The sequence below is a fragment of the Lepidochelys kempii genome, chromosome 9 (assembly GCF_965140265.1).
Source record: "Lepidochelys kempii isolate rLepKem1 chromosome 9, rLepKem1.hap2, whole genome shotgun sequence".
NCBI classification, from domain to species: Eukaryota; Metazoa; Chordata; order Testudines; family Cheloniidae; genus Lepidochelys; species Lepidochelys kempii.
Window position 1 is genome coordinate 70060033 of NC_133264.1, and position 24163 is coordinate 70084195.

The following is a 24163-nucleotide window of genomic DNA, read 5'->3' on the forward strand; positions in this document are numbered from 1 at the left end:
CAGAAACACAAACATACAGTCTGAACTTGTTGATCAGCAAATACTGACTACATACAGGAGCCTGCTGAGATGCTAAGCAAAGATGTCCCAACATGGCAACACAGCCGAGTTTGTTGTGTTGATCCCCCTCTGCCAAGTGAAAATATTGCTAAAGCCAAAGTTAGAGAATCAAAGGACAAACTAAAATAAACCCATGGTGAGAGTTATTTTCAATCTGAAATATACATATGACCATTTAGTGTGTGCAGCATTGTGGGCCACCAAGCATTACAGGACCGTTACCAATAGCATCATTTCCTAAAAAGTACATGGAAAATAGAAGAAAATAGCCATGGGGAGGAGACAGTCTCTATATTCCCAATTACCAGTCAACAAGTTGATCCTATTTCAGACATGGCCACAACAGTCTCCTCCTGCCAGTGACCAATTCATGTAGGAGCTCCCTAATTTTTTCTCATGAGCCCAGGCAACAGAAATTAATCTGAGCTCTATTCTCTGGTCTTGCAAGAGAATCCCCTGTAATAAGTTCAATTTTTTAAAAAATCCAAAAACTATGATTTTTTAAAAATCAAAACAATCAGATTTCTTAAATTTAAATGAAATATATTTTTATTTTTAAAAACAAACCTATTTAAGATCAAATTTGAAATTATAACAACCTATGTTAAAGGCTAAACTTACTGTAATCCATTAAAATCATTTAAATTAAATTAAATATAATAATATTAAGCAGTACTTTTGCTTGCCTACGTTTTAAAGAAAGTCAAACCACTGAACCAGTGGAACTTACTGACTGAGCACCTGGAACCAGAATTTGCTGAAATACTAAACCAGCTTTTCACAGCAGTAGCTTCATCTGCTGCTGCAGAGAGAGTACTTTCTTCATTTGAGTTTATTCAACTAGCTTAGTTCAATGATTAGTTCATTCATTAAGAGTTAAGAAACCAACCAGGAATTGAAAGAGCAGGAAAGCTTGTTTTTCCCCCTCTTCTAATCTATGAATAAAAACTAGATGTAAAAGCATTATTGTCATTTACGGTTTGGTCAAAATTTGGCCTAAGATAATTGGCTGTAAATCAGTTCCAATGGTAGCTGAGTGTCTAAATCACTTTTGCGCCTTTGATAATTCCAGTCATTATGTGTATGCTAACGAAGCCTGGTTCTAGTACCAAACCATTAGGTGCTTCATTTACAACTTCCTCATTATGTGATGCAATACCTTTCTGTTTTCTTTCCCTAAATCCATTTTTTTATCCACAGCATTGCAATGTTATCTGTACAATATGTTTTCCAGTCACTGAGTTTTCAGTGTAATACTGTGTCATATGCCTTGCTTAAATCAAGATACATTTATTCCTTCCATTTTTATAATGTACCTGCCAATCAACCTCTAGGCACCCTTATTTGTAATAAATAGCAATAAAAACATCAACCCAAAACATCAGCAAAGCAGTATTAACTAATACAAACAAAATTACACCCCAGTCATAAATAACCCAGCCCCTCAAACAATTCCATCAGTAAAAGCCTGCTTAAGCAGATATGTTTTGAAGCCCTCAAGTCAAATAACTTGGGATCTATAGGACCAAACCAGAAGAGCGAGTCTCAAGCCCTCCATTAAGAAATCCTGCCACTGCATGCATCCGATGAAGTGAGCTGTAGCTCATGAAAGCGTATGCTCAAATAAATGTGTTCGTCTCTAAGGTGCCACAAATACTCCTTTTCTTTTTGTCTTAAAAAGGTAAGGCTTCAGCACTAATTGGTCTAAGATGTAGGTTTAAAAAAAAAAAAGGTGACAGTAGTCTTTCTTATAAACAAACCAAAAGGGGCTTTACAGATTAAAACCCAACACTTTGAATCAAGGGTGCTAGAACAATTTTTATAGTGAGGTACTGAGAGCTATTGAACCAAACTGTAAACGCTGTATACAATGAAAACCACTTAAGCCACAACCCCACTTTGCTAGTTCCAGCACCTATTCTTTGAATTGCACCAGAACTGAATTGGAAGCCAGGGAAGTATACAGATTATTGTGTTTAAAAAGCCATGTTTTGCATTATCTGAAATTTTAAAGTGGTTTTCCAAGATTACTCCAAATAAAGTGCACTCAGGAAAGAACAGATAACTGTGTTGAGATCCAGATCCAAAAACAAAATTCAAAATTTTTCTTGCCAAATGTGGTTAAAAAGATGAACCCCTGTGTGTTGAACTTGAGCAAAAGGCAGGCAATCCTCCCACAAGCCAGGCTGAAGACTGGGAGTTATTCTGGGCCTGGGTGGCAGATTTCTACATATTCAGTGAAGCACCATGAACATTTTGGAGCACTACAAAATAAAAAACAACAACAAACGGAGAAATCTCTTCCATCACTTCCTCTCATTTATTCTGTCAGCCCACCAACATTATCTGCATCTTATGCAGTGTGAGGTTCAACCAGATAGCTAGCTTTCATTCAAGGCCCAATCTTGACAATTGACCACCTCCTCTAGATCCAATGAAAAGGAAATATACAGATGACAGATCTAATAGAAACAGCATAAGAAACTGATCCTCTTCCATTGTCCCCAAGGGAACTGATTGACAATAAGAGGTGCAATCTGCAAAGCAAATCTGACAACTCCAGCTATTGCTATAATTGTCTCGTCAGAACATTTTCAAGCCAGTAAAATGTAAAACACAGTGATGATTGGTTTCTAGGACACATACCCCACAAGAGTCTCTTTAAGAGACACTACCACTAACAGTATTTTTCCCAAAATGAACCTATCATTAGAACTGGTCAGGAATCTTCCAACAAAACAGTTGTTTTGTGGGGAAACGTCAGTTCATCAAAATTGAAGATTTGTATGGCAAAGTGCTGGTGTCACGGGATCTGCTCTACTCACTGCTCAGTGGCACCTCCTCATGGCACATCTGGGGAATTACCTCACCACCTGGTGTGACACTCCTACAGTTATTCAGCCTGTCCTCTCACTCTGGGACCTGTCATGCTCCTGCAGCTGAAGCATTTTCCTCTTCATAGCTTAGCCTTCCACCCAAGTCACATTAAATTTCTCCACCCTTCCAGGCTGCTTCCAGCAGCCCCCAAATGGCCTGTTTCTAGCATCCCATTCCTGCACTGGTTTGTAGGAGAACCTGGGCCTGCCTTCTACACCGGGTTCTAACCCAGGGACACTCAATCCAGCAGCTCTGGGCTTTTCTCTCCCAGCCCTTACTGTTCTATCCCACTCTTATTACAACCCTCACCCTTTGTATCAGGGAGTGTGACCCAGTTCACTTTGCTGATCCAATGAATATTTAATGATTTATACCAAGTGAAACAGCTCCAACAGACAAGACACAGAGACCCACTACAGAACAGTTAATCATTGATGGTTAAAGCACCCATCTGAGATTGACCATCCACAGGCACGGCCACCTGCAGCTCCCAGTGGCCACGGTTCACCGTTCCTGGACAATGGGAGCTGCAGGAAGCAGCACAGGCCACAAGGATATGCTAGCCGCCGCTTCCCGCAGCTCCCATTCGCCACGAATGGTGAACCATGGCTACTGGAAGCTGTGGGTGGCCATGCCTGCAGATGGTCAATGTAAACAAACTGTCTCGCAGCCTGCCAGTGGATTACCCTGACGGGCCACAGGTTGCCCACCACTGATATAGATAATATTTAAGGAATAATGTATTTATACTGAATGTATGCTTCATGGACTTGGAGTAGAACTTAGTCACCAGGGGTAATCGTGATGATCCATTCAAGCAAAAGAGAATTGTCACCCCTCGCTCGTCAGCCAGCAAGGTTCTGTTGTCTACCCTGGCCCATCCCAGAACAGCCAACGAAAAACCATTACGGGCAATTGTTAACAACTGAAAGCACTTGGAGGTGAAAGGATCATAATAGCAGGCAGGATATTGCCTACTGGCTACAAAAAAAGACAAAAGACAGTTTCACTTTAACAGAGTGTCAGAAAAGGCCGTTAGTATCCATTCACTGAGGAAAGCCCTTCAGAAGTGGGGGGCTCTCATGAACTTTTGGATCCTGGTTCACATAAGAACAACCAGCTCTGCAGTAGACTGATTTTTTTGGGGGGGTGGGGGGACCCTACTGTATTAGAAAGGAAAGCTAACTATTGGTAAGTGTAGACCCAGGTTCGCATTTTATGATTTTGTTTTGTAACAAGTTGTTTCCAATCACTTTCAGGTAAATCTTTATTTTTTCTTACATTAAAAACAAAAGTAGGTTTACATAAGTGCTCACAAGTGCTGCATGGTTTACAGAAGTGGTGGTTTAAGATAAAACTGGGTTACATGGCACTTCTGGGTGCAAAGGATCTGATATTTCTGTGAGCAGCCACTGTTAGGAACTGGCTATCCCAGAGGAATGATTCAAAGGGACTAGGGGATCAGGGTGCACTTATTATTAAACTGCAAGGCAAAGATAGGGCTGGCATAGCCCAAAGGAGAGTGCTTGAATGGCTGAAAGGTTGGTGATATTAGGGAACTGACACACAGCTACCACAGGACAGACTCCTTCCTGCTGGAGGCAGGGGGTAACATGGTGACTGACAGTTTCAGGTGCCCCAAGAACCATCACAGTGCCCTAGTCACTGGCCTTTTGGATATTCTGGGGGGGGATGTGTCTTATTTTTCATAACCCCCAACATTCAGAAGGTCTCCATTTCATCCCATTGTAGAACAGGAAAGTTTTTAAAATCTCAAAAATTTGCCTAGGACAGGAACACTGCTTTCTGCCCAGCTTTACCTGTCACCTCCCTGCTGGATTTTACAAGCCAAGAATAACGCAGGACCAATTCACAGCTCCCAGCATAAAGATCTCCCCAGGGTTTCCAGAACTCTGGTGAGCAAAACTGACTGAAGCCAAGGCAGAGAGGACTCTGCATGTGTCCCTCCCAGAAACAGCTACCACAGTACTGTCTGAATTGTAGCTACCTTTATAAAAAAAAACGTGATCAGGTTAGTATACCAAAACTGTGGCCCACAACCCGACATCACCTGCAACACAATGCTTTTACCTCCTCTCATGGCCCAGAAAACTATTATTTCGTAATGTTTTCAAATATCTCACTTCAGACAGACATCAGACCAACAAATAAGTAGTTAAGCAAATCAACTATTTGTAAAGTTTAGAAATGTGTTAGCCTACTACAACACTTTATTAACCTACCAACAAGATACCTACTTAGAGATCTTCTTTGATTTACAAGATATACCAAAAATTACTTCTGGCCAGTTCCTTCAGGATCACAGAATGGAACTATCTAGTCCTGAAGATTTGTGGATGGTGGGTCAGATTCACCTTTGGTGTAACAGCACACATGTAATTCCATGGATCACTGAAATTTGAAGAGTTAAACCAGGGATGATTTGGGACCATCAAGTTTAGCTAAATTCATTTTATTTTAGTTCATTTCTACTTTCTTTTTTTCTCCTGAGCTCCATTTCCATAGTGTCTCTATTTCTGTTTCCTGGCCATTAGAAAGTGAGAGTTGGTTTTATTAGGAGTTCTGACATTCTGAAATTCTCTTTCATCATTTTTAACTCCACTGTCCTTAGAGGTTCTACTATATCCTTTTTCTTTCTTTTCCCTCAGACATATTTTAATATATATTTACAAAAATATGAAAATCATGTTACCCCAATGACAAATATTCAAATTAAATGGCAGTTAGAAGAGAAGACATTTTGATTCAATTCTCCTTTTAATCACGGAAGATTCCAAAGTTGCTCAAAAAATGGCGTCTGCTGTTTCTGCTTTATACCATCATCAACTAATGCCTCACACAGTTTGTTCAGCAAGGTGATGACTTTTGCCTTAGCAATGACTAAATCAACACATGGATCCAATACTGTGAATTGACAGCATTTTCAGAACTTAGTTAATCCTGAAATAGCTATATTGCACCACCTGCCAACCTCATCTAAATCACTTACTTTAAACCCTTATCAAATGATTTCTTTCAAGTTTTTTTTTAAGTTTATAATACAATAAAACCTGAAAGTATTGTACCTGCCAAAATTAATTACATATAAGGAACTGAGACTATAAACATTATTTGTAGGCTGACTTTATACTACTTTTTGATTGAGCTATTTAAAATATATATATTTCCGTACTGTTTAGTACATTTAAGTACATCGCCCATTAAGGGGACTCTGACAGAATGTACCAGGCCTTCTCTGCCCCCTGCTGGAGGCATCAGCAACTTGACACCCCATCCCAAGGAACAGTGTCACCTGGAATAGAGGGGCAGTGAGTTTTTTAGACCTCCAAGCACTCTCTACAAACGCCGCTCAGGCTCCAGCACCAGCAAATCTAACAAGACGTAGTCCTCCAGAAGGGCTGGGAAGAAGCAGTAGCCAATCAGGATCCACCAGGCAAGATCAGGCTTTTCTGCTCCTTCTAATGGGGAGTGCTGGTTGGTGCTGGGGCTGCAGAGGAGTTCACAGGTTTAACCCTGAGCACCCAGGTCCAGGCTTAACAACCTGACAGCACCGTCAATCACACACTACAACAAATGGTTTGTTTTTGCTGTGCAGTTTAAAAGCCCAGGTGGCCAAATTTTTACTTGACTTTCAACTTAGTTGTTAGTGGACAAGCAAGGGGCTTGTGGCATGAGACCTGTGCTCCTGAGGAACTCCAGCAAGGGCCGCTGGTATGTGATGCTGCTTTGCATGAACTCCTTAACATTCTCCATTGCAAAGTATGTTAGCAAAGGGCCCAATTCAACTCCCATTAGGGTTCCCACCTTTAAGATGCTGAACAACCGGTTACTGCCCCCACCCCATCACCATGCCCATGACCCTTCTTTCCTTCTCAGGTGCTCCTCCCAGCAGTACTGTGAACCCCCCCATCCCACACAGGCAGCAGTACTGGTGGGGAACTGGGGGCAGCTCAAGACCTCTGTGCCCCTTATTTTCCCCACCCCTCACCACACTCCAGGTCCTTGTCTAGCTCCAGGCCCTTGTCAAAGCCACAAGCAGCCAATGGGGAAGGCTGCCCTACAACAACAAACTCACCCGCCCTCTTCCTCCTACCTTGGCGGTCACTGGAGTTCCGCAAACCCTGGAGCATGCAAGGAAGGGAGTCCCAGCTTTAAAGGGCCAGGCCCATGGAAAATGTCTGCTAAGCATTTCTCCCCTCTCTCCCCCTTAATCCTGAGCTTGGGAGAGCAGGGAGAAGGCAAAAAATTCCTGGGGTGCCCTTACCCTTACCGGTAACTGGCAAGGCAGCACAAAAGCCAGCCAGATGCCATCCCTAACCACCACTGAAATTAATGGGAGGATTTTTTTCCACTGATGTTAGCAGCAGCAGGAGCTGGCTTCAAATTGGCAAGATTACAAATATATGTAGCAAGCAGCCATTGGGCAAACGGGTAGTAAAATAGTGGGTTATAACATTCTCATGTAGCAATAATACCTTGGTTATATGGCATAATACCAAAGACAGTCATTCCACAAAGCATCACTGAAATACTTAATCAGCAACCAAACCCTGTTCATCTTATTCCCAGAAACTTCCTTATATGAATCTATCTGACTTAACATGGCTAAAGCTTGTCCTTAAGGTTTGGACCTTAATGTAAACACAGTAAGATTGCCATAAGGCAATGCTTTCACTGATGTCTTAGCTTCCAACAAAATGAATAATACTATACCATCAATAGGTGAAAATGCTCTGCTTCTCGAGATAGAATTCGTGCTTTAAAGAGGGCCAAGAATTTCTTCAACTCTGACCTGGAGGTGCCACTTGGCGGCTACCTATGGGCATATTTTGCTGTGGATTACTGGATAACTCACATTGATATTAATGGCAGTTATATGCATAAAGAATGGAGTCTCAGTCCCCCTGCTGTTCTAAATAATGGGCAAAATCCAGTCAAACAGAAAAGGAGTCTCAAATATCATATTATTTATACACATACATGTGAGCAAGGGTGTGGAAATTTCAAGAGTTTCAAGGACCAAGAGTCAGTAATGCAAGTATATGGTGATGTGACAGGTGCAATACAGCCCCTTTGCACTCTGGGAATACAAAGTTGACATAAACTCCCTGGATTCACTCCAGGAGCATGCCCTGATCTAAAGGCATTTCCTGGAAAATGCAGAGCTGCCATTATAGTTCTAAGCTGAACCCCCTCACAGCCCATCATCTAGGGTTGTGTGTCAGGCTGCAAACGGAGTGCCTCTGCTCTTTGGTTCTTTTCAGCTGCCACAAAGTCCCTTCAGGTCAGGGGCATAGACCTGCAGTTCAGAGCAGCCCCGAGGATGCTCTTAGCTACGCTGGGGGCTGAAACGTCCACTGGATGGACCCAGAATACAGGGAGTTCAAAGATGGCTTAAAACTACCTTTTCTTCTGCAGGGTCTTGCATCAAGTGGTGCTCAGCCATGCCCAGGAATCACAGTTTATAGGCTGTCATCACCCTCCATACCACCCCCATATACCAGTTGATGGGACCAGGGCTCAAACTTGTCTGTGTGGGTGACTCAGACAACCTGAGATATGGGATAAGAAGCAATGTACTTGATTAAATATTCCACATCAGTAAAAGTATCAGACCCTATACATACACATTGCATATATGCATCACTTATCACATATGCTGTCTGAGACGAATATGTGTTGATGTGGGGGCATAAGACGAGGAGTTCTAGACCCAGCCCTCTGAGGTTTTCAAGAACAGGTCAGGCAAACATCTGTCAGGGATGGTCTAGGTTTAGTTAATCCTGCGTCAGCACAGAGGGATGAACTAAACGACCTCAAAGCCTATGTGCCTATGAAAGCCACAGTGCAAGTGTACACCCTGCAGACCAGCTCTGCAAAGACATGGACATCAGTAGGCCTAAATACAAGGCCTGTCACATGAAGAAATTCACTTTTTCCCCCACTCCATATAAAAAAACCCCAAAACAATAAAAAACAATAACAAACCATCACACACAGATATAAATAAATAAATAATCCATCCTGTAAGTAAGAACATAAGAATGCAATAACTGAGTTTTCTATCTATTCTCTAATTAGACCTACATCTCTTTTGTATCTGCCGTTAGGTACATATTAATTGAAAAAAATGACTGAGAGTAGACTCTTTTTCATCTGGCTGGACAGGAGTGCAGGTCTTTTTCCCGTCCTCAGCTCAACCTACAACCTTCATGTATGGTTATTGGCTGTCTAATGGAAAAGTGCCACTGCGTGTCTGCATCATTTCTCGGTTTGGTCCTTGTGTGGTTCCACCTCTTTGTAGTGAAACAGACCAATCCAAATATTCCATTGAAACAGTAGTGTCATTAGCTTGTTGTCTGTCTCCTCCTTCTGAAACCTTCTTCAGTCACTTTTATAAATGCAGTTTTGTAGAGTCCCTTGTTGTGTAAAACAAGGGCTAAGTTTTGATAAAAAGTTCTCATGCTCAGTGCAAATTTCAACACTTATGGTAGCTGCATGCACACGAAGAGATACAATCTTCCTCAGAGATCAACCAAATTCCATTAGCAAGCAGAGGCATCAATCCTCCTTTTTCAGTCAATTAATTATGAGGCTGATAGTTGTTGCAGAAGAATTTCTGAACCTCCACAACATGCTTGAAGACTATGTTGTATATTCCTTCTTTCACAGAGAGGTTTAAACAGTGCACAGAACATCCATTTACCAGGGGTGAAACCCTTGCTCCACTGAATGGGAGTTTTGTGATTTACTTCAATGGGACAAGGATTTCACCCCAGAAAGTTTAGGATGATTGCACCTGAGAAGTTCTCATCTTTTTCTCTATATTTTCATTACTGGAGACAATAGCAGACTTGTTTTTTGTCATACGGTTTATGCATTCTTGGAGACCAACTTGGACACAATAGTCTATGTTTCTCTATTCAGACTCACAATCAAAAGAATTAACCTGAAACACACTTTCCCTTTTACAGGTGACTGTAGCCATCATTTTTCATGTTGTGGATTAATTTCAATGTTGATTCCTTTATACTGTGATTATTATTCCCTGTTTGCTCCTTCTAGTTCTTCATTTGCAATACCCAGTAGTGGACATGTGGGTTTAAATGAGGCATGAGGAATATATCCAGGGCAAAGTGCTTCAGTCATTTCTATAAAAAGGTAACTTTGTGTTACATTAAAGAGGATTGAAACTTTTTTTAATCAAGTTTAAATCTTTGGGTTTAGTTGTTTTTAATTGCATAATCACCACTTGCGTCATCTTTTGAGTGCAGAAGATGATGAAACTACTCCTGAATGAGGCTGACATTGAATAGGTGTTGGAAAGCTTGGAATGGGCACATAAACAATCATGGTTACATTTCAATTATGATTATGATGCTGAAAATGGGTAATTTTTTTTCAAATGTGCCTACGTGACTTTGGAGCCTAAGATTCATTTAAAGTCAGTGAGACTGAGGCTTCTAAGTGCCTATGTCATTTTTAAAAATGGGATTTAGGAGCCTAACTCATTTATACTTTTTTGAAAATTTTACCCCATGTCTCATTTGTATGATCAAATTTAATCAGTTTCTTACTCTTCCATTTCAGTTGACAAAGTCTAATTCAATGGCACACTGATCTAATAGAATATAAATTTCTTTAGATTCTTAACTATTTATAATGAGCAGGAGTCCATTCTTACCTTGCTTCTTAGCTCTTGACAGTATTTATATTTTACTTTAGAAGGATCTAATTTCATTAATTCAGTCAATTAAATCACTTTTCTGTCACCTCTTTTAGCTTTAGCCATGTTAAGTCAGATAGATTCATATAAGGATGTTTGGTAATCCTTAAACACTAACCAGCTGTTTGCAGTATTGATCAGCAGCTTTCATACGTACAACAATTCGAATCAGAAACAAACACTGTGAAAACTGAAAAAATAAGATACAACCTAGACAGCTTTATACAGAACCATGTTCTGCTTACCTTCCAGAAGTTTTTAGATTCTAGAGAACCAAGTTCCCTAACGCAGTTTAATACTCCACAACCTCCCATCAAATGACAGGTTATTCCATCCAGCTGTGTCCCTCTCTACAGTCAAAAAGGGATGCACCCACTCCCTATCCCATCTAGGTTTCCAGACAGTTTTACAACTTTCATCTTGTTTTTATTAGGCAGAACAAGGAATCTGATGTTTTCTTACATACCTTAAAATTAGAGACTAATACTTCTAGTATAAAAAAAAAAAATCAAAGGGCTGTTTGGCTCCAAAGTCAATGGTAATTAGACACCATGAAAATCTCTTCTCCTTAATACACAAACAACAATTCTTGGGATGTGGTTGGTGTTGTTCAGTTCTACTGATAGCACTGAAGCCCAGAGAATTGATTTAGGCTCATAAGGATTGTTCCTTTTGTGGGTGGTACAAGTGTTCCATGTCTATCAACCATGAGCAGTATTTTTATTATCAGTTAATAAGTCATCTGACCACAAATACTGACTATGTACTTCTTGGTACACAATATAGCTCTTGCTTTCTGCCCATTACGCTCACTTTTGAAGTGGACTTCTCTTTTCTGAGGTGACTGTTGTGATAAGCATCTCTTTATTTGCCCGTTTCCACAGACTGTTGAATCCATAATGCTCTATGAAATTGTCCTCATACATACTTTGATTTTGCCCTGGCACAGTATGAGAGTGAATCTCACAATATAAAGACTAGGCCAAAATCTTAGATATGAGCTTACTGTTGAGACTCAGTTTACTGTTTAGCTATGAATTAACAACCAAGCTAATTAATGGCTCACCATTCTTATCTCCTTTTTTGTTTATTTTTGTAAGGAAGTTTTACTTTGTTAAAAAATTAAGGTTTGAGGTGTTTATCTGGACCTTTCCCCCCTTCCTAAGGAATTAATCCCTTTTAAAAAAGGGGGAGAGGGGAATTAGGTAAAATAATACCTGAACAACAAAAATGGTTTCATTATCATAGCCTGATTTGTTTCTTCATCACAGCTGCATGTCATCTTCCCACAATGTAAAAAAAAAAACCAAAATGTACAAGGCTCAGATAAACAAACATCTATGTGTATGATTGTTTCTCAAGGTTATATTCTAAGGAAAGAAACTAGATTAGCATACTCACTTTTTCAAAGTCAAATGTGTATTTTTTTCCTTCAGTCCTATTACATAAATAAAAAGAGCCAAATAGGGTAACAATAACTCTGATTTACCTTTATATCCCATTTGCACTCACTTATTGTTTTTTCCCTTCACAGTAGTAAAAAACACAGAATGCTATTGACTTCCACAACACTAATGTGTTTTTAAAAAGAGTCTTCTGCTAATTAAGCACATTTATATTCCAGGCTAAAAAAATGCTGAAGTGGTCAAGCACTAGAATCCAGTTATCAGGAAACCACTATCAAAATCCGAAGATAACATTTAAATCCTTCATCACTCTTACAGATTGACAAGACAGAAAGATGGAAAGAGAATGAATTCTGCAGTATTCTTATCCATAGATTTCCTTCATGTAGAGTTATTGCTATGTTGATTTCTATTCTAGGGCATCTTCATTTAAAGCAAATTGCTAGATATATATTCCAAAAGTCACTTAAATGACTGACAAAATAAAGCAATTATTCCATTTAATGCACCATTCCTTTTGTCTCACTCCTTATATCTTCACCGTATTAGAGTGCATTTATAAACATACAGTGGAACATCTTTACAGTGAACGTGGATTTTGAAAAATTATTTACAGTGAAGTTCAATTCAAAATGCTTCAGTACATAGCAATGTGCAAACTGCAATTCATTAGTGTGAGCCACAATTTAATGGTGAAGTTGTAGAATAAGGGTTCTGCTGTAATTTTCTCTCTCAAGTAACCTGGTGGTTAGGGCATCTGGTATCTACGAAAATACGGTTCAAGTCTCTGTTCCAAATCAAGCAGCACAAGGATTTGAATCTGGGTCTCTACATCTCAAGTGAATGTCCTAACCACTGGGCTATTAATTGTTCTGGGGTTTTCTCTCTTATTTTTGAGAGAAAAAGGCTGACCTGGGTTAGGCAACTAACTCCAGGAGAAGGGTCACAACTGAGAATCAGGATGTGAGGGAAGCACCTTCCTCTGACCTGTCAGTAGATGCCTAATACCTTTGAGGATGAGCCTAAGCCCTGCCCTTTTCTGTGCAGTTCACTCCTAACTAGTTGAGGTTCACCGCTCATTTTACTGGCTTCTGGGAATCCTGTTCTTAGGCCTTATTCTCTCCACACAATGCAGAGGAAGCCTGGGCACCCAAATCAGGGTTGAGAATTCCACTAGGCAGCTGAGCATTGCAATGCCTAAGTAATTTGTGAATCCAGCCTAATCCTGCACCACTGAAGTAATGGGAGTTCTACCTTTGACTTACATGGGCACAGATATATTATTATTAATAATAATCATAAACATATTATATTGAAGGTGTAAATATGTGTATAAATGGAAAAATGTTATCCCTAAAGCACTACCCACTTTTTCTTCTTGGCTTTTGTTTGTCTTGGTACGGATTTCTTACCATTTCACTAGACAGCATACAGCTCACATAATTACTAATTAAATTCTTACAAAAAATAATAAAACCATATCCTTAAGGATGTAACAGATAAACACTGATATACAAACAGAATTCATCACAAGATATCTTATTTCTAGAGCAGCTTAGAGGAAGAAAATCATTCCAAAAACAACGATGTCAAATCAAAGTAATGTACAACGCAAGATGTTGTACTGGAAGGAAAGCGAATCAGGCAATAATTCCGAGCACTGTGAACTAACCTTTTAATGACAATAGGGTTTAAATACTGTGGGCCAAAGACGATTTTCCATTAAACCACTATAAATCTGAAATATCTTCAAAGATTTCACACACCAGTGTATATGAGCAGAATTCAGCTGTCTGACAGTCTAGTGTTGCAGTTTCCAATGAAATTATATTCCATGTGAAGTATGTTGCAAAGTATAAATAGATGGTGGGAAAGCAATATTTTAATTTTAAAAGTTTTTCTTCTGCAAAGTTAATTTAGAGCCCACTGCTGAATGGGCCAAATCCTGCAGGTCTCACGCAAGCAAAACTCAACAAAGCTCTCTGTATCTCAGTAACATGCTTGACTCCCAAACCAAATGCCCACAATTGAAGTACATTATGTATGTAATGCAAGAATTCATTAGGAGCCTATTCCAAAGTCCACTGAAGCCAATAGGAGTTAAAAAATTTCCACTGACTTTAATGGGCTTTGGATCAGATCCTAATAAAGCAAGTTGAACAAAGTACAAATGGCTTTATTTTAAGTTACCTTAAGGAAAACATTTCTTTTCCAGTACAACTGATGTACAGTAATTTGCATGATATTTACTTAACAGCAGTTAAACAAAACCTCAAATAAAAAAGACTGTCTAATAATGAGATTGTGACAGAAAACCTATTACAATATATTATTTACTGTTCAGACCTATGAAAAACTTGGCAGTGAATAGCAGAATAAGTTCCAAGCTCTTTCTATTTACATTTTCATTATTTAAATTAAGTTTTCCTGACCCTTAATGAAATCTCTACTTGGTTAATTAATGCTTCTCTGCAAACAGGTCTATTTCATTTAAATATGAAACTGTACTGAATGGATATTATACGACTATTGCTGTTCCTTATTTTCACAGAGGAGAAACTTTTCTATGAAGTTGGAGGGGGGATTAAAACAAAATATCCATGTGCTAGAAAATACTATATATAAAAGGCTCTTTCATTCAGATTTGTGCCAGAAATTGTAAATGCAGTAATTGTCACTCCTAGCCTCAAAATTTATATTCTACCAATCCCACTCTTATTCACTACATAACACATTAGAGACAATTACAAGGACAGTTTAAAATCCTCTATCAGTGGAGCTTTTAAAGTGCAAAAGCTCGTAGAAGCTTTATGATTTCTGGCAAGTCACTCTACTAATTCAGAGACCATAATTGAAAAAGACTATCTCTGAAACTATTTTCTTTTTTTTTTACTGCTGGATAATGAGAATTGGAGTTTCCCCTCAGATCTAAAGAGATAATCAAATTCCCACTTCCACCTTAAATTTCCTGATCCACGTTACACACCTGTGTATTGGCAACTCATTCCGCAGGCAGGATGAACCTTCCAAAAAGACTCAAGAAAGGTATGGTCACTAGTACTTTGCCACACATTTCTAAATATCCCAATTATCTCTTTCAAGTAAGAGGCTCTTGGAACAAACTTTATTAAATCTAGCTAATAAACTTTTATTTAATACAAAAAACCCTATATCAAAACAATATCTGAATCAACTTCCACAAAAGCCAGTACATTTAGAAGTAAGGGTACCAAGGCCCCTCTGGCTTAGCCTGCTTGAGCCTAGGCACTGTAGCACACATGATCACAACAGTGAACCATAGCCAAATTCTCTAATCTAAGAAGTGCACAAAATATTTATAACCATCCATGCCCTTTATCTACAGTGATCAAGTAAATACTTTACTAGTGGGATATAGCTATATATTAGATATGCATATTGATATACATGTTGTAAAGGACTTTGGGATCCTTCAAAATGAAAAATACTATGTAAATGTAAGGTAATAGTAGCTTTACTCACTATCGTGGTATCTTCTGATGGAAGACTGTCAATGCTGCAATACCTGCTCTGACACAGATGAAGTTAAGAGTGTGCATTAGCAGTCCTAGCTTGAAATTCTATAACTTTTATGCACTTATGTCAGACCATTATTTTAACATATTTTTGTTTTTCCTTAATATATTTGAAGCTTAGTTTAACTTTCAATAACATGGTTTGGTTTCATTTGGCTATTGAAACTTAACCTCAAAAAAACAAACAAGAATAATGCCACAGCACTAAAGTCCCCAATATGATCTAAGGCTCAACTATCAAAACCCAGATCTGACTAATTCCTGTACTGAGCCGGCATTGTTCTACTTTCCAGAAAAGGCCTTTGTGACTGTTTTACAATTGCAACCCACTTCAAAATCTAGCACTTACCTGGGACTCAAGGGTGCCCCAAAATCTGAAGTTTGGAAATACCAGTTCGGAAACCCAAAGCAGTGAATAGTGAGGAAGGGAGAAACCAAATAGACAATTAATGCACATACTTTTTTTTATTATACAGAAATGGTTTGGACTTCTATTTTACTCTATCAATGTGTTTTCATTTCAGCTTAAGATACATCTTTAGAACTATATTAAAACTAAATAAAGGGGCATTATAAAGAAAAGGCAGATGTACTCTTAACTACAGAAGCGTGAGGGTCATCAGTATAATATTGCATGTGTCCAGGTAGAATACAAATTCAGTACAGGACCACAGGTTCAGATCTTTGATCTTCCTTTTTGCAAAGGTTGTGATGTATAAAACCAATTCCACTGAGCAGACAGTACTACACTGAATATAAATTATCCTTTAACTATACCAAGGCATTCGTATGCTCACATTTAAAGAAATGCTGCAAGGATGAACAATGCAGCCATGAAGCAATAAGAGCTCTTCTGAAGAAAAAATGGAAAAGAAAGATCTGAATGGAAAGAAATCCAGAATTTGTTCCTCAGCAGTATATTCCTGCTATTTGGTGAAAATGTGATTAAAATACAGAACACACACAGAGAAACAAACTCACACATATATACAACACAACAATGCTTACCCTTTCCATAAAGAAAAGTAAGAAATCTTTACTGCGAGAACTGCAAAGTTGTTATTTTGTTTTGTTTTTTAAATCTGGCATTGTTCTCTTAAGCGATGCTAAATTTGATTTTAAAATCTGGGTATAGAAGTCCAAATTGAACATGGCTTGCAATTTACATATATCTTTTCCAAGTCTTTCTTAAAAAGAAATAATCTTCTGCCTATTGAGCTAGCTCCTAGCTCTCCAGAGTTTACCCATTAATATTCTAAACCCATCTTTTATGGTTCACACATACACAAAAATTGTCTCACTTTGGCCAAGATGAAACGCTTAAGTGGAAGTCATTGTGCTTATGCAGATTTTCTCCACTGTATTTAAAATCAGCATATTCCTCTCTCTCACCTTTATTTATCTTATGCAAAATTTACAGTTTTGGAGTCACTCAAGTGTGAAGGCATTACCCAGTCTTATGTACACATTTCATATAAGAAAACAAATTACTTCTGACAACCTGAGATATTTTTGCTTTGGTTTATTCTGTACAACGTTTACATTTAATCCATCCCTTTTCTTGGCAATGGTACAGAAGTACTGGTGAGTATTTTATAGGACATGTCTCTGTTGTTTACTTGAGGATTCTACTTAGATGCTTGAAGATGGTACTCTTGCAATTCATATGGATACAAACCAGTATTTTTGGCGAAACTAGTTGTCAGAATGTTAATACATAAATGAATAACTCCTCCCCACAACACCATCAGCCCCTTTTTAAAAACTATTTTGCTCTATAATCTTTCAGATCATCTCTACTTTCGTTCTTTCATTGTTAACAAGAAAAAAGTTAAAGTTTATCTTTTACTTATTATTGATGTTTTCTCGGAATATTCCTTTTGCTTTTAATGAGACTTACATGGGAGCAACTTTTTGTTCTTTATAACTTAGAATGTCATTAAAAATAATAATAAAAAAGCAGCTTAGAATAACCTGATATTCTCCGCTGAGAAATTACCCTCAGTTCTAGTTGGGTTCAACAGACTCCTGCACTTGAACATCTTCTCCTTACTTCTGCCAACTGAAGTAAACATCAGCATTTCATAAAATTATTGCTCCATACTTCCTTCAATACATCCTCTCTCAAACTCAAATATGTGAGCTCATGCTATCTTAGTCAATTCTTCTCTGCGTTTAGAGTCTCTTCAGAGCCCCAGAAGGGCTATTGGTCCCTACGTGTTCTCTTCATGTATCTTAGAGCTATTTCTTACAGTTTGCTATGCCAAGCTTGCAAAAGGAAAAGGAGACAAACCCTCTACTTTCCAGATCGCCTACAAGGCTTGCCTGCTTGCAACCAGCAGGCTGTAAGATTTGTGCCTCCAATTTCTATCTTGCAAAAGCCATAAACAAACCTTCCTTCCTCATTCCTCCCCAAAAGAGAGGTAATATCCTAGCCTAGCCTTCCTGTCAATGGGTTTTTGCTACTGAGTCCAAGTGTTCCTTGGACGGTGGCATCAACACCAGCACATCAGTGAAATGACTGAATTTCCTCTCCCCCGGGTTTCAAATCATGTCCAGAGCCTGAACAAATTAAAATATATTTCAGCTTGATCTGGTTTTTATCCCATTCCAATACTCCAAATGCACAGCAACTTTAAGCTCCTCATCGCCATCCCTCCACAGTTCAAGGAAATCCTTCAATCAAAGAACTTAATTTACAATCCAGCACAGTTTTTGCCCTCCCCTCTCCCAACAACAGCTAGGCATTTTGATGCAATTCTCATTAAATGCAATCTCCATTACAGGATTACGATTGCATAAATAAAATGCTCCATATGTTTTTTTTTTCTTTCGCCTCTCTCCCTCTCTCATAGGTATTATGTACCCTGACTGCAAACAACCACCAAATCAAACTGGATGGTGGAAACACTAGGGAAGGGGGTGCACATTCAAGAAAATGTTAACTGAAACCTGAGCCAACTACATCACAGACTCAGTCTGTAGAAGCCCCTCATGCCTGAACAGTACAAGTTAGCTCAGCGTTCTTGTAATAACGCAGATCATAAATGTGACACATTAAAAAGCTTAAAAATTCATCTTTTGCAATTACCCAGGAACTCCCTGTACTCGTCACCAAAGGCGACTCACATTACTTAGCCAGTTCTAGCCTAATAATCTCAGTCTGGGTGCACTGCTGGTAGTGTGCTGTGAGGGGGATGCCTGACGAAAAATACAAACCGCTAATCAACCCCCCTTACCTTTAATTCCTTGCGTTCTCTGCAAAAGATGTCAATTTACATTGGCTCCTCGGCACATCAGGAAGGCGTCTAGAGTAATGAAGGTTGCCCCATCGCATGGAAGTTAGACCAGTTTACACCAGCAAATCCTTGATCCAAAATACAAGCTGCTTCTTCCCATGCAGGCTAGAGCAAAAGATGCATGAACGATTTCTACAATTGTGGAAGAAAAAGGTAGTCTAACTTTTAGCTAAGTCTTGTTTGGGGTTTGGTTTTATGTCTTTGCAGCTGTAAAAGGCAAATGTAATTCCACATTAAAAGAACCTCATTAATATCAGTCCGCCACGCTGATGTCGCTTAAGCTAAGTTGTGCTGAGAGACTTTTAACTAAATCCCCGTCTGCAAGAGCAGTCCAGCAAATCTCTCTCTTTGAGGATAAAACAGAAGAGGAATGTTAGATCTATTTGAGAGAAAGATGGTAGAAGATCTTTGTTTGCCCCCTCTTTGGTATAGACTGGAAATTTTGCACAGGAGCAGTCCGGTCCGGATCGCCCCTGCAGGCGCAGAGGCGGTGGGTGCTGGAGAGAAGCAGCACCCAGAGAGCTCCGGGTGCTAAAGCATCGGATGGCTCAGCTCTGCTGCCACCGTCTGAACTCCGCTTCCCAGTGCTGCCAGCAAGTCCTCCCCGGCTGACATCACTGCAAAAAAGGAGGGGCACAAATGGAAAATGCAAATCGGGGAGTTGAGGGGATTTTTTTTTCCTCTTAAAGGTACCCTCGCTCTTTCTGTCTCTGAATCCCCCGAAAGCAACAGCTGTGGCGCGGCCGCGTCTGCTTCCTGCCAAGGCTGCTCTCTGGGGGCAGAACCGCTATTCAGTCACCGGCTGGCTCCTCTAATCCAGGGTGGGAGCCCCGATCCTGGGACCCAGTCTGACCCGGGAATAGGGGGGTGGGAAACACAGGGCTTGCCTTGCCGCGCTCCCATAGCCTCCCCCGGCCGCCACGTGCTCGGGGCGCCGCTGAGCGCAGAGTAACGAGTAGGTGACCAGCGGGTTCCGCCGGAGTGTCCCCGTCCCGTTCGGGGAACCTGCTCCCTCCCGCCGGCTCGGCCCCTGGAGCTGAGTGCGCCCGGCTGTCACCGCCTGCTGCCTGGCCCCAACCCTACGCTCTACCGCTGGGCTCCTCACTGCCCCGCTGCGTATTGCCCCCAAACCTTACTGTCCCCTCCGCCCTCTCCCCCGGGCTCCCCACCGCCCCCCCCACCTCCTCACCGCCCCCCGACTCCTTCCTGACCCCAAACATTACTGTCCCCCACCCCACCTCCTCACTGCCCCCCAGGCTTCTTACTGACCCCCCGGCTCCTTACTATCCCCCGGGCTCCCCCCCCCGCCTCACTGCCCCCCGACTCCTTACTGACCCCAAACCTTACTTTCCCCCACCCCACCTCCTTACTGCCCCCCAGGCTTCTTATTGACCCCACGCCTTACTGCCCCCTCCGCTCCTTACTATCCCTCGCCCCCCTCGCCGCTGTTCCCCCCCCGGCTCCCCGCCGCCTCACTGCCCCCCGACTCCTTCCTGACCCCAAACATTACTGTCCCCCACCCCACCTCCTCACTGCCACCCACCTCCTTACTGTCCCCATGCCTTATTGTCGCCACCACCTCCTCGCTGCCCCCCCCCCGGCTCCTCCCCGCCCGCCCCGGCTCCTTAGTGACCCCAAACCTCACTGCCCCCCTCCCCACTTCCTCACTGCCCCCCCACCTCCTTATTGCCCCCATGCCTTACTGTCTCCACCACCTCCTCACTGCCCCCCCGTCGCTCACTGACCCCCGAGCTCCCCCCTGCGCCAACCCCCCTTCCTGGGCTCCTTATTGCCTCGAACTCCCCCAGGGCTCTTGACTGCCCCCACCCCCTGACTGCCACCTCCCCAGGGCTCATTGCTGTCTCACGCCCAGTCCCCCGTTCACACCAGTGAGGGGAAGGGGAGAAGCCGCGCTACAGGCCGGGGGAGGCAGGGCGGCTCGGGGGTGCGGCTGCCCGGGGAGCTCGGGGTAAGCTGGAGCTGGCCCTCGGGAGGCAGGAGATCCCGGGCCGCCGCCGCTTCCCCTTGCAGCGCGGAGGGCGGCGCGGCTGGTTTGGTTCCCACCGCCGAGGGGCGCCGGGCTCCAGTCAAGCCAGGGAAGCGCCGCCTCCCCGGGTCAGCGCCGAGGGGAGCTGGGCACGGGCCCCCGGGCTGCGCCTCGGCAGCATGGCTGACAGCGCTCCGCCGGCGTCCTGTCCCGGGCTCTCGGAACCGGCCGCGGCTTCCATGCAGAGCAGCCCACTTCCCCAGGGCCAGGCGCGGCTGCCAGTGCACTCGGCTGCGGGAGGCGCGCTGCCCGCGTGTCCTGCACGTTCCACCGCAGAAGACCTGTGCATATATCACTACTATTGAGTGAAGGGCTTCTCCCCTCCTGTGGCAGCCTTCAGCGCTAACAAGAGCTGGTACGGCTCCCTAACTAATTGAACTAAACTTGGCTGCCTCTGCTCTCCAGTATCGCCGGACTGGGGTATAGGTTTAAACCGTAATAGTTCACCTTTACAATTCGCCGGGCTACCTCAGGGTTATGATCTCAAGTGGGACGGAATGTAACAGCAGCGTGCACTCTCTGCCTGGCTTTGATATCAATTTGCAGCCTGATTTTGCTGTCGCACAAGTCAGGCGTTTACTGGTGAAGTCAGTGGAGTTACACTGGTCTGCAAGAACAAGATTTGAATCAGTCTTTAGGACATCAGTTCACAGAGCGGGGGTTTCTGTTCTCTTCATCCATCAGCCCTTGCAAACTGGAGTTTCCCTTCTAAGAAAGAGGGGAGGATGGAATTCTTCCAGCTCCAATGTAGCAATTTATAGCATGTTATTCAAACCTTTATCCACATTTTTTAGAAATTGTAAGAATGATTAATTAATCTGTCACAGGGGACAAGTTTTGTCTTTTAAACTTCTATTGTAATGGGTAATTGGAGTAAAACTATACAATATGAAGTGAAAGTCAAACCAAGACACTGTCACTTTGTCACTGCCCATAGTATCAGAGATATAACAAAATAATATCTAAATACAGTTAGCCATTTTGCCAGGGATTACTGAGAAAATGAATTATAGCTAATAGATCATATATAAAACATATAGTGTTTATTTTAATAATTTGAGTATCTTGAATCATTTGCTGGATTTTTTAAAATGCCTGAAGTGTACAGTTATCACTGAGCAAAGTAATTATTAATAAATACTTCCCTATTTTCTCTGAACTTTGCTAACTGGGGGAGAAGATAGATTTAAACTCTTTAATGATTAACAAGAGAAGATATTCCACTCAGTCCATGGTAGACCAGAATAATTCTGCATAAAACGCAACTTATTTTAAAATGAACAACACAAAAACCTATGTAAAAGTCTTTTGCTCTTCCTTTACAGTATAGCAAGATGGTTGTAGTATTTCAGTGACAGCAAAATATAACCTTAACATTCCATTTCACTTATAAAACAAGAAACAGGATAGAGTCACTGTTCTAAGAATGCCAAAAAATAAGGCGACATGTTCAGACATCAGATCACTCAATGAACTCTGCCCATTTTCACATTAAATCATTACATTTATATACATTTAGTAAGACTTTTAATATGCATCTGTGATAAGAATGCACAGTGATCAAGTATACTACTTTATATTACAAATATGATTTGATCCCTTTTTCTGGATTGAATCATGTGCTATTTTATTCACCTAAACTCATCAAATGTCAGGTTTTTTCATCATATATAGCCATACTTCAAAGGTGGAATGCTCCATAGCACCCCTTTTCCAGGCCAAACATGGTACTGCGGGTGCTCCTTGCTTCAGTCCATTGGTTGTGAGCTTGGTATCAGTCTATACACAGCTCAATAAAAATAACAGACTGTGGAAGTCTGCATCTTTAAGCACATAAACAAAACTTCCAGTTGTATGCCTCTGTGCAGTGCTTGAGGACAAGGCTCTGGGCTATCACTGAGGAAGTCCACTCTATCCCAGTCTCAACCTCCACTGTCCTGAGAAGAAGCAGGTGAGTGGTCGTAACAGGGCTGCTGGCTCTTGCTTGGTTAGAATTTCCTCCTGGCCTTTCTAGGCCTCTTGAAGACTATCTTGCCCGTAACCTGCTCTGAACTGGTTTTCCTTGAGCAGGAAGTGCCAGGGCATCAATGCCTCCAGCAGGGGGCAAAGAAGGCCAGATAGACCCCATCACACATACCATATCCTATGAATTGGTTGAAATAAGTTCAAATTACCTTTATGCATCTGGTGTCCACTGATTTTTATTCTTTTTTAGGGGGGTGGGGGAGTAATGACACATACTGTAAATGATATATAAGCAGTCAGTTATGTAAAAAGTAAACACTAAGTTTGAGTCAGAGTCTACGTCCCAAAGGGAGAGTGCAAAGGGAAGATGGTGCATACAAGTCAATTACATCTTTTAACCAATATTTCTGAAGGATAAATCTAAAGGAAAATAACAGAAAAAGGGCAAAGACCAAAGATATAGAAGAAGAAAGGGAACAAGGTAGAGACTTTTGATCCAGGTAATGCTTGCAATACATATTAAGCCTGATTTTCAACCCAGTTTTATTCAGCTGTGATTGCAATGGTTCTTATACATTTACCAAGTTTTTGAACTTCATGTTTTAAAACAGGGACCCCAATACTAAATTTATGTATGCCAAAACCTAAGAGACTTATTTTATTGTTTATAACAACAAAAACCAACCAACCAAAAGAAAACAACACTTATTCATCCATAATTTTTAGTTTCTTTCTGTTGAACAGATGCTATTACAAACTCAGTGATAAAGGAATTGGAGCACGTCATTGATCCCACTGATTAGGTTCCCCCTCCGCTTGCCTTGGGTGTGATTAAACTGTAAAGAATATTGCATGGATCCATTCCTACAGTCCTTCAGCATTACTCATGATAATATATATGGCAGAGGAAGGGAGTTTAGCCTGAGTGAAGTCTGAAGAATATGGCCCTACCATGAGATATAGAGGACCATACTGTAGTTGTCCCTGTATGAGCACTTAAAGTAGAGGGATCCTTTCCCTATCCTTGTAGTTCTTGCATGCGCGCACAGACAAAGTCTAGTAGAAGGATGCTAAACATTTCAGAGAGGTTGGTGAAAGAGCAGGTGTGAATCATGGCCCAACTCCACCGCCACACTGTGAATTGTGAATGCATGCTGCACCATACGTTAAAGGGTGGAATGATTGTTGCCACTGTTTATGCTCACAGA

General features: G+C 41.3%; 1 protein-coding gene across 9 annotated transcripts in view; it reads right to left on the reverse strand.

Annotated features, from left to right (window-relative positions):
- PCDH11X (protocadherin 11 X-linked) overlaps positions 1–21278 on the reverse strand; it is a 1012591-nt gene extending 991313 nt beyond the window's left edge. For 2 of the 9 annotated variants that reach the window (XR_012160926.1, XM_073360868.1), the window contains exons 1-2: positions 20831–21275; positions 18884–19560 (exon numbers count right to left, since the gene is read on the reverse strand). The gene's annotated coding sequence lies outside the window, so the exon portion shown is untranslated. Of the gene's footprint in view, positions 1–15993; positions 16019–18883; positions 20002–20830 lie in introns of those variants that run through there. The other 7 variants (XM_073360865.1, XM_073360861.1, XM_073360864.1 and 4 more) reach the window with 6 other exon arrangements.
- Between the last annotated feature and the right edge of the window lie 2885 nt (positions 21279–24163).